This window comes from Hevea brasiliensis, chromosome 9 (genome assembly GCF_030052815.1).
Source record: "Hevea brasiliensis isolate MT/VB/25A 57/8 chromosome 9, ASM3005281v1, whole genome shotgun sequence".
Lineage (NCBI taxonomy): Eukaryota > Viridiplantae > Streptophyta > Magnoliopsida > Malpighiales > Euphorbiaceae > Hevea > Hevea brasiliensis.
In genome coordinates, this window is record NC_079501.1 from 33,421,293 (window position 1) to 33,436,854 (window position 15,562).

The 15,562-nt window shown below is 26.8% G+C and overlaps 1 protein-coding gene across 1 annotated transcript in view; it reads right to left on the bottom strand.

Moving 5' to 3' along the window:
- The window catches only part of LOC110639257 (cation/H(+) antiporter 18), a 45,711-nt gene extending 42,419 nt beyond the window's left edge, over positions 1-3,292 (bottom strand). Inside the window, exons 1-2 of the mRNA XM_021790126.2 lie at positions 3,099-3,292; positions 2,300-2,382 (exon numbers count right to left, since the gene is read on the bottom strand). The gene's annotated coding sequence lies outside the window, so the exon portion shown is untranslated. The remainder of the gene's footprint in view (positions 1-2,299; positions 2,383-3,098) is intronic.
- Positions 3,293-15,562: the final 12,270 nt, after the last annotated feature.

A 15,562-nucleotide genomic window follows, 5' to 3' on the forward strand; every position in this document is an offset into this window, starting at 1 on the left:
TAATGTATCTGGGGAGCAGGCTGGGGGAGACCCTCCTACCGAATGACTTGCAAATTTTTATTTTGAAATGAATTGAAGCCCTCTCTTTTGTTTAATTTCTTGATGAGATCGGAAAGCGTCCCAATTGTAAGAGTACTTGATTGTTTGAACGTATTAGAACATTAAACTTTAAAGCAACTATTAACCTAAGTATAAGAGATCGAAAAGACATCACTCGTAAGCATGAGATCGGACTAAGCCATGACCAAACACTAGGTAAAACTTTAGAACATTAGAATTAAAAAGACTTAATTTGAATTTTTGAGGTCGGGATCATCATTAGACCGGACAAAAACCTTAACTTTATTTTAAGGAATATCTAGGACATTCAGGTGAGAAGCCCGATCCTAACATTAGCTAAATGAATTTCCACAATATTTGTAAAGAGAGATCAGAGGCAAGATTGGATGGTCCAGAGACCCGTCATTGATTCGAACCCCTCTGATAAGATATCGGAAAATAATTAACTAAGTGCGTGATCGATTTATTTTTTGGTCGAACAATCGATGTGTTCGAAAAAGTCATTTGTGATCGAAAGACGTCAGCTGAGAGTCGATTTTAAAGTCCCTTGACTTCGGTGATTGGCCAAAATACAGTGTCGACATTTAAAATACTAAATATATCATTTTTTTTCTAGAAAAGCATAAATTTTCAAATATATATATATATATATATATATATATATATATATATATATATATATATATATATATATATATTTTATGGAAATCAATCAATCAAATATTGATAAGTTTTTTTGAACAAGTTACCAACCTTTTTAAGTAAAACATAAAATTCTGAACTTTCTTAGCCTTTTTTTTATACAAATCAATCAAACTTTGTTAAAAATATGAAAGTTACGATTTTAATTTAGAAATCATGAATTCCTAATTTTATTTTATTTTTTTATAAAACTTTATTTTGAATTACAGTAAAAAAAACTTAATTAAGTAGAAGGGGTTAAAAATTTCAAATTTATATAAACTCTAAAAAATTAATTTAATTAATAAAAAATAATATAATTATAAATAATATAAAAAAATTTAAAAGTATTTTTGTCTATTTAAAAATTTGCTCCCCTCATTCGTACGTTTATATATACTAGTTTTTATTTTAACATGCATTGCACGTTAATTTACTCGTTATATAAAATCATGATTTAAATTTTTTTATATAATTCTCTTTTAATTTTTGTATATAACTAATATTATCATAATATATTATTTTTAATAGCTAATTAAGTTTAGTTATTTATTAGTATGATTGTATTTTGTTTCTAATTAAAGCTAGTTCAAAAACTTATAAGAAAATAAAACTAATAAATTATATTACTTTAGTCAATTAAAATATTATAAATAAAATTCTTGAAATAAAAATTTTAATGCATATTACTTTAGTGATTAAAATATTATAAATAAAATGCTATAAACATATATTTAATTGTATTTTTTTATTTATTAATTTCTTATTTTATTTAATTATTTCTTATAAAATTTTATATTTAATTGAAGTTATAGTCTAAGTAGTATTAAAAATTTTAAATTTATTCAAACATAAAATTAATTTAAATAATAAAAATATAATTGTATTTAATTTGAAAAATGGAGGCCATTTTTGGCAAAACTAATCTCTTCCCACATTTATGTATAGCATAGGAGTACGTATTATAAATATATAGATAGATTTATTATAGATTAGGAATATCAATTTTTTAAAAAATAATAATATGTCATAGACTTTGACCAGAAATATGAAGAGTTCAACCAAATATATACAAATATAAATTAATCACTATTAAAAAAATTTAAGTATAAATTAATCACTATTAAAAAAATTTACTTCTTTGTAACAAAATAAAAAAAAAGGTTTCTTTCCACTACTTTCATTATAAATTAGCTACTGGCAATTTTTTTTTTGGTTGGAATAACTTAAAATTTTCTTATTTTATTTATAAAAATATTGAAATTTGAAATTTTTCTAAAATTGAATTATAATGATTAAAATGAGATATTTATGATTTTTATGTGGGATGAGAGGTTTGAAAAGTTAGTCGAATAACGCCAAAAGGAAAAACACATTCCACTTTAGAGATATCTATAAATGTGTGGAATGGTAATGAAGTAGCTAGAATGTAAATAAACTGATGATAAACATGTTGAAATTTGGGCTAGTGTAAAATGACTTGAACATATAAAGCAGATTGAAAGCATAACTTTGTTTCTCTGGTCTATATAGCTGTGAGAGATGATAGGGAAATTACCTATATAGTTGTTGAGGTCCACACTCGGTATTGTTGACTCACAATTCACAAAGCTGTAACGCATTTGGCATACATCTCCTTCCCTATTGTCAAAACACGGTAATAAATCTGTTGGGTCAGTTGAAAAGAGTAGTGCTAATACTCAAGCAGTGCAGAAAAACTTCGCAAAACCAACTGAGTCCATGCAAAATAGAAATGGGAAGTAACATATATCAAATGTGGTACCTTTCTTGTTTACCAAATTTCTTTTTTTTTTTTTAATATCAGTGCGAATTAAGTCTTATTTTCTCATTTTTATTCACATCGGTATGATATATTAAAAAATATTGACGCGGATGGGAACAATCAATGCATCCTAGGAGAACTTGTTTCATCTCAACTCCTTAGCACACCTTCACCTTCTCCAAAATACAAGAACACTTGGAAAAAATTCTAGCAAATCAATTTTCAAAGAAAACATGCCAAATGCTAGAAAACTAAACTATATTATTTGTTATTCTTTTTAACAAAGGATATATATATATATCTTCTATTTTTATCCTAATTCTAACAGAATTTTAATATAAAAATATTTTACTAAGCAAATTTCAAATCATTAATTACTATTAACTATACTTGCAAAAACTTAATTTAAAAGAAAAAAAAAAAACCTTCTATACAAACTCATGAGGAGATAATTTCATAAATAAATAGATTAAAGAACAATATATTTATTTATTTATTTATTTATTTATTTTCTCTACTGCAAAACCAAACAGATTTACAGTAGAGCGAGAGAGTGAGAGAGAACTAGCCATACACTAGAATTGCAGTGAGGAAGACAGCGCAGTGAGATCACTCCTACAGAAGGATGGGTTCAGAAGAAGGAGTAGAGAGATAAGAGTAAGAGAATGATGAGGTGAATCGGGTATGTGTATGGAATTGTAGAATCACACTGTCACTTACGAAAAAAGAAGAGAAAATGAAGAGAGAGAATGACAAAAAAGACAACAGAATCAAATGAATCAGCTTTGCCTTCCCTTAGCCAAAGGCTTCCCTATTTATTGGACGCGCAACAGGCCAATATACCATTGCCTCGTGTCAAACCATTGTGTCTTGTCACATACTTTATTCTTTATGTCAAATAATTCAAATATATAATTTTTTTTTAAAATTTCTCCTTTTTTAATTTTAATATTAAATTTATTTATGAATGATTCAGTTCAAAATGGTTGGTTGCTAATTATTTTATATTTAATTAGTAAATAATTATTTTTTTATATTTTTTTTAATTTTATTATTTATCATTGCCATCCTTCATATACTCCCTCACCATGTGGTTCTAATTTTTCTTAATTTTACATGGTTCTACTTTCTCCCCTTTCCTTTGTCTACTTTGTTTTGCTTGTCCCATCTAACAGTGACTTCGATTTAGTGGTCAGTTCCTTTTTTTAATAAAGGGGAATTTTTCCCTGTACAGCAAGAGATCATTAAACTCATAATTATAAAGAGGAATAATGTCTAATTTTTTTCATATACTTTTCAAGATAGCTTAATTTAATCCATTTTTTACTTTTGAGTTAAATTAGCCTTTAAGTTTCATTAAAGCTCAAAATAGTCCAACCATTAAAAAGTGAGATACACGCACCAATTAAACAAATATTTAATAAATTTTTATTTTTAATAATAAAATATTATTTTAAAAATAATTAATGGAAATTAAAAATAAAAAATGTTATTTTTATACTCTCATATAATTAAGTAAATTTATAAAATTAAAATTGAAATTGAAAACCAAATTTGTTATATTTACAAATAATTAAATTAAAAAGTATAAAAAATATTATATTTATATTTTAATATAAATAATTAAAATTCAAAAAATTATAATAAGTGTTAACTAACTAAAATTAAAATATAAAAAATATTATTTTCATATAATTACTTAAAAATAAATAATAAATAATAGTTTCATACTTTCATATAATTAATTCAAAATAAAAATAAAAATTAAAATTAATTATAAATAACTAAAATAAAATATAAAAATATAATGTTTATATTTTCATATAATTAACTAAAAATAGAAAAATAAAATAATTGTATTTATAATTAATTAAAATTATAAATATAAAAAACTCTATTTTATATTTTATATAATTATTTAAATTAAAATTAAAATTCATTATAAATTAAAAATATAAATTAAAATAAAAGAAAAAAAAAAAGCTTATCACGCGCCTTGAAAAGGCTGTGGATTTCATGCATTATAATTTTGGGACAATTTGAGCTTTAATGAAAACTTAAGGGCTAATTTGAGTCAAAAATTAAAAATAAGTTAAATTGAACTTTCTTGAAAAGTACAGAAAAAAATTTGGACATTATTCCAATATAAAAAAGACCAATTTAATTCAAATTTGACTCTAAATAAAAATTTTAATTTAGGAATTTTTAAGAATTAAATAGTAATTTAATTAAGGATAATAATAAAATTTTCTTTAATAATTTAAGCTACTCCTCATTTTCTTTCACACGCATATTTAAGATAAATTAATTAACCTATTTTGTCCAGGTTTTATTTTAATTTTTTTTAATAAACATAAATACCTCCTAGTTTACTAGAATAGACCTAATATACCCTTTATGAGGATAAAGCGCTTTAAGCGAAAATTTTTTTCCATTCACAAAGATTCAATATTCGACTTTGCTTAAAGATGTAGACCCTTTTATCACTCATACAAATCCGTTGGTTATTAAGACTTGAATTTAATTGGTCAAATTATGGTTTTAAGATTAATTATTTATGGCTATCAATATTAAAGGGTAAAAGGACTTTTAATTTGTTTTTATTTTGTTTAGGTTAATATTAATTTTAAAGATAATTAAGGTTTCGTTTGTATATAAAAATATTTTTTTATAAAAAATATTTTTTATTATTTAGTTGCAACATTAAACTAATAGCATATATATATATAAGTATTTAATTTTTTTAAAAATATTTTTTATTAATATTTATTCAAGTATTTTAAATACTAAAAATATAAAAAATATTTTTTAAGAAAATATTTTTATTTGTTAGCCTAAAATATCAAATCAGATTAGATTTATCCCACTAACAATTAATTAAAATATCAAATCAGATTAGATTTTTCCCACTAACAATGCCAGTTCTTCTCAAAATAAGTTCTTTTTAAGATCATTGTTTGATATGCTACTAAAAAGAAGTGCCTTTAATTCGGGGACATCTGATAATAAAAGGAAAGTATGGACATATTAATTAGAATTTATAAAAAAAAAATTAAGTTAGAATATAAAATTTAAATAATAAATAATAAGTTTGAATTTTTTTTAATAATGTTTAAATTAATAATTAAGAGAAATGTCTCAATCTTAATATTCACACCATTACGGATGTGCAATAAATGGTTATTATCGAGAAATTAAATCAAATCATTTAATTTAAATTTGTTTCTTTCCTTTTAGTTTTTTAGTTCAATTAGAGAAATTTAATTTTATTTATTTAATTAATTATTTAATTAAACTAATTGAATTGATAAAAGTTTAATATCCATATATAATAAGTTAAGAAATTACTATTTCATTTTATATTCTTTCTTTTTGTTTATAGATCCCTTATTACCCTTTGATTTATTCATTTGTCTCACTTTTAGCCTTTCTTAATCTCGAGACCTAGGGTTGTAGTCGTTCTTGTCATTGTCGCCAAATCTCATTCCTTGGTCTCGTGTGTCGCAAAATCTCCATCCTAAGTCTCATTGTACCTTCATTTCTCTATTCTTTCTTCTCTCTTAGTCACCCTCACTCAACCACTACTCCTTCACATAGAGACAAAGTCACAATCACCTTAAGTTATTATTTCTTGATTTGTTATTTTAATTTTTCTGAATTTGAGTAATATCATGTCACATCTATGTTTGGATAAATTCTATGATTTCTCTAATAGTTAGAGGAGAAGGACCAAATGCACGAGAGGGGTCCTAGTGCTCCTCTTGTTAGTAAATGTCTCTTGATATTTGGTGGTTGCAAAAAATCTTCAAATAATAATGATGAAGTGTATTACAATGATCTTTACACATTAATTAAGTGGCAACATCTGAAACTCATCTTCTACATGTGATCATTGGTATGAACCAGAAAAGAACCACAGAGAAAGAGAGATTAAGAAGAAAAAGGAGAGAACAGAGAAGAAACTCAGAAAGAGGAAATTCTCATTAACAACCAAAAATCAAGCATGCGCTACAAAGCATCAATTCAGCTGATTATAATCAACTATAAGAGTAATTATACTTGTCTAACATCTGCAGAAATAGTTATAACTTCCCCACAATTCTCACCCATCCTAACAACGTCTCTCTCAGTGGCTATCTGAAGAAGAAAAGAAGATCCAAAATGTACCAGATCATTTATCCATAACAAAACACCCCATATCATAATAATACCCTACTCTTAAAGAACTTCCTTGTCATCAAGGAAGGAACAAAGAAAATCGCATTTGAATACCATCTGCTCATTCCCTTATTGCATTTGTTAGAGAAGAATTACCCTAGTGAATAAGCCATTGAGTAATAGCTTGATTACCATGCTTCATAGTACATTTGTCTAAGATAGCTTGTGGAAGTGGGCTTTATACATTAGGCAAAGGGGGAAGAGTTAGAGAGGCAACAACATCAAAATGAGCAAGCTTAAGTAGAGAAACATAGAACACATCATGTATTTGAGCCCCATTTTGCAATTGAAGTTTATAAGCTACTTCTCCAATCTTATCTATGATTTTGAAGGGACCATAGCATCGGGATCTCAACTTGGTATGACTCCTTGGAATTAATAGTTGCATAGATGTCTTTACTTTAAGATGGACAATATCACTAATCTGAAACACCTTTTCAATGCGATGTTTATCAACTTGTGATTTCATCCTTTGTGCTGCCCTTTTAAGTTGTTGCTTCAGTAACTCCACTGCGAACTCCCTATCTCTCATGTAAATGTCAACAATAGCCACATTTGATTCACTAGGCAAATATGGAAGATGAAGTGGCGGAGGAATACCATAAAGAGCATCAAAAGGAGTAAGATGAATCGCAAAATGGTATGTAATGTAGTATTATACCAGAATTCTGCCAAAGATAGCTGTTGAGTCCAAGTGTTAGGAATCTACCCTGCCATACATCTCAAATAGTTTTCCAAACATATGTTCACTACCTCTATCTGGCCATCTGTTTGAGGATGGTAGGCTCTAAATAAATTCAGTGAAACTTCCTACAACTTGAAAAGGTCTACCAAAATTAACTAGTAAAAATGGCACCCTGTAAGTCACAATGGTAGATGAAAGACCTTATAACTTAAATACACTGTCTAAAAAGGCTTGAGCTACAGCCTTAGCAGTGTAGGGATGGGCAAGAATAATAAAATGTGCATATTTAGTCAACCTATCCTCCACTATCATAATGACAGACTTCCTATTGGACTTTGGTAATGCCCCTATGAAGTCCATTGTGATATCAGTAAATATGCTTTGAAGAGTGGGAAGTGGTTGCAAGGAACCTAGAATAGCTACTGTCTCATATTTATTTTGTTGACAAATGAGAATTTTTGATGTAATCCTTGACATTCTTCTTTAAACCTTTCTAGCTAGTCTTTTAGTTGTAGTAGAAACTCCAAAGTGCCCACCTATAGCTAAAGCATGATATAGCTCCATAAGTTTAAATTTCAATACATCATTGGAGCCAATGACTAGTTTCCCATACCTTCTAAGCATGTCCTCCTACCAAGTGAACTTAGGATGAGAAGCAAGATTGGCATGCAAGTCAGAAATTAGTTTTTGCATATATGGATCTATCTGCCAAGTTTCCTTAATAGCAGCTAGCAATTGATTAAGAAGCAAGTGAGCTATAATAGCATTAAAATTGACAATAGGTATCCTTGACAAAGCATCTGCTACTAAGTTTTCTCAACCTTTTTTTATATTGAATCTCATAATTGAAATGTTGTAATTTTATAAGCCACAACTACTGAGTTGGAGTATTCAACTTCTACTCCAATAAATATTTTAGGCTCTTGTGATTAGTTTTAATCACAAAGTGCCTTGGTAAGAAATAATGGGACCACTCTTTGATTGCAAAAAGAATTGCTAGAAGTTCCTTTTCATAAGTATACAATCTCGTATTTCTTACAGAGAGTGCCTTACTGATATAAGTAAGAGGGTGGCCACCTTGCATTAAAATTGCTCCAATACCTTCCCCCCATGCCTTTGTATCAACTACAAAAGTCTTATTAAAGTCTGGCAAAGATAAAACTGGAGCATGGATCATTAGATTCTTCAAATTTTCAAAGGACTATTGTTCCACATCAATATACTGAAATGGTCCATTCTTAAGTTATTCTATAAGCGGCTTGGCCACTTTGCCATATCTATTTACAAATCTCCTATAATAACCCATAAGCCCCAAAAAAAACTTCTAAGTTGCTTAATATTTTGAGGAATTGATCATGGTTATACCACTTGTACCTTTTTTGGATCAGTATGAATACCATCAACTGTTATAATGTGACTCAAATCTGCACTTACCTTATTTTGCAACCAATTGGTTATCCCTCAATATCTTTAATACAACATTCAAATGCCCCCAAATGTTTCTTCCTTGGATTTATTGTAAATTAGTATATCATAAAAAAAAAACCTTCCTGAGAAAGGGTTTGAATACAAAATTTATGAAGGACTAGAATGTTACAGGAGCATTAGTTAACCCAAAAGGTATAACTAAAAACTCACAGTGGCCTTCATGGGTGAGAAATGCAGTCGTAGGCCCATTCAATCTTCATTTTTACTTGCCAATACCCAAATTTAAGATCTATTTTAGAAAATATAGCATCTCCTCCTAATTCCTCTAATAACTTATCAATTAAAGGAATAGAAAACTTATCCTTAATTGTAATATTGTTCAAACCCTTATAATTAATGCACATTCTCCAAGAATTGTCTTTCTTTTTAATCTATACCATAGGACTTGCAAATGGGCTATAGCTTGGATGAATAACACCAGATTGTAACATTTATTTAACCATATTCTTAATAATAGTTTTCTATTCTGAAGCATACCTGCAAGGCCTTATATTGACAGGCTGAGATCCAGGTTTGAGTGGTATGCCATGATCATGAAGTCTCTGAAGAGGTAGACCTTTAATATCTTGAAAAACATCTACATGTTCAACAAGTAATGCAGACAATTTTTGTCACTTCTCCTTTTCATCTTGAGCAACATGCAACTGCAAAGAATTGCTCTTGTAATTCCCATTATACATCATAAATCCATCAGTAAACCTAATATTCAATACATTAAGCAACTATTTATTAACAAGGAATTGTTCCACTTTCAACAAATGAGGCACGCCTTCTATTGTAAAAGTCATTGTCAAAGAAGCAAAATTCCAGCCGATATCACCAAGAGTTTTGAGCCATTGAATATCAAGAATGAGATCATAACTTTCCAAGGGTAGAATGCACACATTAACTTTAAATTCTTATTTCTATACAATCCACTAGAAACCTTTACACAGTAAATTACAACTAAGCTCTTAACCATTGGCAACTTCAAACTAAATACCTGCAACTTGGGTAATTAGACATTGAAGCACAAGTACAATCTTCTCACTAAGGAAGTTATGAGCACTTCTAGTATCAATGAAAATATGCAATCTCTTCTTTCTACTAGTTCCCTTCACCATTATAGTTTGATTACTACCAGTACCCCACAAGTGACAATTTCCCTTCTTGCATAACACACTTTTCTATATCTTCTGCTGCCACTGCTTCCAACTCATCCTCATTAAGAACTTATTTTAATTACAACACATATAATTGTTTTTTCTTATATTAGTAACTCGGCATGCACTTTTCATCACACCAATAGCATAAGTGCTTTGCCCTTTTCTCATCAATCTCTTTATTGGTTATTTTTCCTGCAAATCTTGGTTGAGCTTGGTTTTGCGTCTAAGGTATTTTTGGTAAATTTGGGGTTAGCAAAAGGCCTTGATCCTTTGAAACAAAAGAATGTTTATTCTAAGAGAAGATTTGCAAAAGGTTATTTCTGGATTGGTTTGTGTTAGTAAAATTGTTGAAAGGTAGTTTAGATAAGGGTCTGGGCTTTTTTTGAATGGCAGTAACAATTAACTCTTACAATCTTATAAGGGAATATGCTTCAGCTAGAGATTTTGGTCTAAACATTCTCATAAGTATTTTTATTTCATTATTAAGCCTTGAAAGAGGGAAAAAAAAAAAAAAAACTAAGAGCTTGTTCTTTAGTATACTTGCCTTAGGGTACAATTCATCGATAGCATCCAGGTACTCATGTAATGTGTCAAACTATCTCAGGTTCATCAATTCAATAATAGGATCATCAAATGCATGACTCCCTAATCTTGCTCCCAATGCTACAACATACTCTTCCCCACTCACATAAGCTTTATTTCCTTTAACCTTCACAAATCCTTGATGCCACTGTATAGGCCTACCCTCCAAATGCAATGTAGCTACCTTCACACAATTCTCTGGAGCAATTTTCCCCACTTCAAAAAAATACTCCGATAGCAATAACCATCCCTCCAATCCATCCACATTGAAACGAGGAAATCCCAACTTAATGTAACTTCCATAAAGGTTTTGGTTTACCGATACTTCTTTTGGTGAAGTCCCAACACTTCCGCTATCCTTGTTTCCCATGTTCTCAGTATTTTGTTTACACATGCTTGCTATCAAACCATATCTTGCAATCTAGCTTTTTGATGATGCTTAGATTCAAGAACAAATGTAGTTACCCCCTTATGCCATTCTTGTGAATGCGTACCCTCAGCCATTTCCAAGGATCGATGCTCTGATACCAATTGGTATGAACCAAAAAAGAATCACCGAGAAAAAAAGATTAAGAAGAAAAAGGAGAGAACATAGAAGAAACTCAGAGAGAGGAAATTCTCATTGATAACCAGAATTCAAACATTTGTTACAAAGCATCAATCTAGCTAATTATAAGCAGCTACATGAGTAATCACATGTGTCTAACATCTATAGAAATAGTTATAACTTCCCAACAATTCTCACCCATTGTAGCAACGTCTCTTTTAATGGCTATCTAAAGAAGATCCAAAATGCACCGAATCATTTATTCATAACAAAATGCACCAAATCATAACAATATATAGCCATACTTGCTCATCTTGGAACAATAAAATCGTTATGATTGGTGGTGAAGTTGGACATGATTATTATTTGTCTAATGTACACATCCCAAATGTAGGCATACTTATTCTTGATATACTTATATATGTATACATAACACAAATGCATGCAAGGGTTAATTTTCAGGTTTTTTTCTAAAATGGTGGGAGCTAAAAAAAAAAAAAAGTGAATTGCAATATATTTGCTTAACAGGGGTAAATAATAAAAAAAACTAATCACAAAAAATTAAAAAAAAAAAAAAGTGGCCAGACGCGTTTAGCTACTTTTTTAATTTTTATTTTTTTTTTTAGCATTCTCCACCCTAAATTGCAACCAGCACCTGAGCACTGACACTAAAACGATTCTGATTGCAATTATTTACGAAATAATTAAAGAATATTAGGAAATAAATTAAAAATACAAATATTTATATGCAAAAATTGATTAGTATTTATTGTAGCAAATTAATAAAGTCAAAGAATTATATTAAATATATCATACATATTTTAAAATTATTATTATTTAGTATTTATTAATTTAACAAAATATTAAATTATGGTAATTGTTATGTGGATTTGTATTTAATATAAATCAATACAAAAAATATATTAATAAATAATGTTGAGATTAATTAATTAAAAATAAATGCAATGATTTTTTTTATTATTAAATTTAATATTTTATGAAATATGACATTAAATAATTAAAATAAGTTAAATAATAAATGCAATATATAAATATTTTAAATATAATTTAAATGTCTAATAATATAAAATTTTCATCATTAGTTTTTAATGGTTAGTGGTTATTAATTATTATTCAATGAATTATAATTGTTAATTATTATCTAAGTTGGTAATTAATCAATAAAATATAAACAAAATAAATAATAATTGTAACAGTTGTATGATATAACTGGAGACATAGTTTTTTTTTTTTTTTTTTTTTTTTCTTTTTTTTAGCTTATAAACAGATGCGAAACAATTAGCTAAAGACAACATTCATCGAATATAGGAATGACATTTAAAATATTTAAAAAAAATTCAAAAAAAAATATTTTATACAAACAAAGATATATAATTAATAACAGTACAATGAAAAATAAATAGAATAATATAAAAAAAAATAATAATTCCAGTGCTACAACCTGGCCACCTCCTCTATGCTCCTACCTGTTATGTCTGCGATATTCTGCGTTATGTTGCGGGTTAAGGTCATCTGGTGTCGACAATATTCAGGTTTTGTTTGTTGCATGCTTGACGATGGATCGACATAATCAGGTTTTGCGTTCTGCAGCATAAAAGAGGTGGTGGGGTTGTGGCACTTGAATTTTTTTTTTTTACATTGTTTCTTTATTTTTCATTGTACTTTTATTAATTATAAGTCTCTTTTTTTTATAAGATATTTATCTTTTTTTTTTATTCAATTTTTTTTAAATGTCATTCCTATATTAAGTGACTGTTGTCTTCCCCTAATTGTTTCACAAATGTCTATAAATATTAAAAAAAAAAAAATTATGTCTCAATGATTAATAACTACAATTCATCTATTAATAATTAATAAATACCAACTATTAAAAATTAATAATGAAAATTTTATATTTATTTTGAGCATTTTTTTAGCTATTTATTTTTAATTTTATTAAAATATATTTTTAATTTATAAATTAATTTCAAAATAAATAATTTATTATTCAATAAAATTATTTAAAATTAATTTTTAAATAATTTAGGTGTTTAATTAAAAAATATTTTAAAAAAACTTATTTATTAAAATAACAAAAAATATTGCGTGTTATTATTTACATGATGATATTAATGATATTTTTTTTAATTATTAAAATAATATAATTTTTTATTTGATCGAATAGATTTGAAATAAGTAGATAAGTTATAAGATGTATCTTATTCATAACTTTTGACTTATTTTAAATAATTTTGCTAACTTATAAGGTAAATCAAATACTAATAATTTAATTATAAATTCATACTTATAAATAGATATGATTTACTTATAAGTTAAACCAAGAAATGCTCTTCTAAAAAAAAACATTAGTAGCATGTGTATTTCTTGTATTTTTTAGGTTAATATAGATCTTTTATTTGAAAAATCTCTATTTGAAAAGGGTACAGGAGCATAGTTGTTGAATTACCTGAAGACTGATTCTTCACACTGGAAATTCGAACCAAAATTTTTTTAATTTGGTGCGATTCAATTATATCTTATATTATAATTTATTTTTATTTTCATAATTTAATAAATCAAATTTTTGGCTAGTATGGTTGATTGAGAATGGAATTGACTGAAATGTTCAGTCTTCCGTATTTCATCTCCATCCAAAGAATTAATAAACCTATAATTTACCTGTATTCATTAGTTAGATACAAGGGCAGAACTTTTTAGAGGCAAGGGATCATGGCGGCTATAAAACACACACACATATATGCGTGTAAACAAAATTATGAAATTTATTAATAGATGTAGAAGAAAGTGCCAATAAGATGAATAGCTAAATTAACCTAAAGTCCTCAGACAAAATAAATATAAATCCATTCCAATTAAGAGGGTGTTTGGTTTAATTTATAAAAAATCATTTTATAAGCATCTAATATTTATAAGCTAATATGAATTTATAAGTATTTTAAATTTTAAGCAGTTACGTATTTCATTAAAGTGTGAAAAATTACTGATAAATAGTTAATGAGTTTAGTAAAAAAGAACTTATAAGCATATTTATTATAAAAATGACTAAAAAAGATGTTAAATGAGATTTATGCTTAAATTTTTAATAAAATATTTAATTAAACTAGCTTATAAATATACAAAAATAAAAAATTAGGTACCCAATTTATTATTTTTAGCTTATAAAATTAACTTAAAAGTCTAAAAATTGAACGACATATTTATATATAACAATTTTTTTTATTTATAAGTTAGCTTATAAAACTAAAACGAATACTCTCTAAGCCTCAGCTGAGAGTCAAATCTGCACCATTATATTTTGAAGGTCTTAATGTTATCAATAATGCAAGAAGGAATCAAAAGAAATTATCATATTTGCATCATCTAACTAATAACAAATGTCAATAAAAAAAAAAATCTACAAGCTCCAAATCAACCAGCAATTAATATAAAGGGCGGATTCAGGTAAAAGTCATGAGTTCAAAAGAAAATCAAAATGCAAGAATAGAAGGCCACTTTCACCTACCAACACCCACTACTCAATCTTTTCAAAATTGAGGTCTTTTTTTTTTAACCTATATACTTATTTGTTTTTGTAAATACATCTTATATTTAAGCCCTCCAAAAAAAATAAATAAAATAAACTTTTCAGTTGCCCCCAAATGTTGTAAATTTTTTTCAATTGACTTACAAATGTTTTACAATTTTCTTTCTATATGTGTATTTTTATCCTATTAATGAAGAAAATTTTGATATTAGCCTACTAAAAATTAAAATATTCTATAATGACCTCATACTTTTTAAATTCTAAGTTTTATTTATGCATTTTTTTACCCATATATATATATATATATATATATATATACCTTTAACCCCTTAGACTTTAGTACATATGTCCTATCTTATACTTTCTAAATTGTCCTTTTATATGAACAACTTTTACCTTATTTATTAATATTTTCCAAAACTTCAGAAAAATTTTTGTAATTAGATGTCTTGAGTAGTCAGCCTGAATTTTATGAGAGTAAAAATAAGATAAAGATGGACATATTTATTTTATAAATACAATTATCTGCCTAAAAATTTTAAAGTTGAAATAATAAATTACCAAAAATTATTTAAGATGTTTAAGTGAAAATGATGATTTTATTGCTTACAGTTTCACAAAAGTTTTAACACTTAATATTCAAAATACAATATAATAAAATTTTTATTACAACTCAGTCATTACAAGCGAAATTATTCACAAGATATTGCAGATTGTTATTATTATTTTATTTTATAAAACTTAATTATTTAATGATAAAAATAAAATAATTATTAAATAAAAAATTTTATTTCCTGTTTTATAGAGATAGGTTTTTTTTTAATTGGTC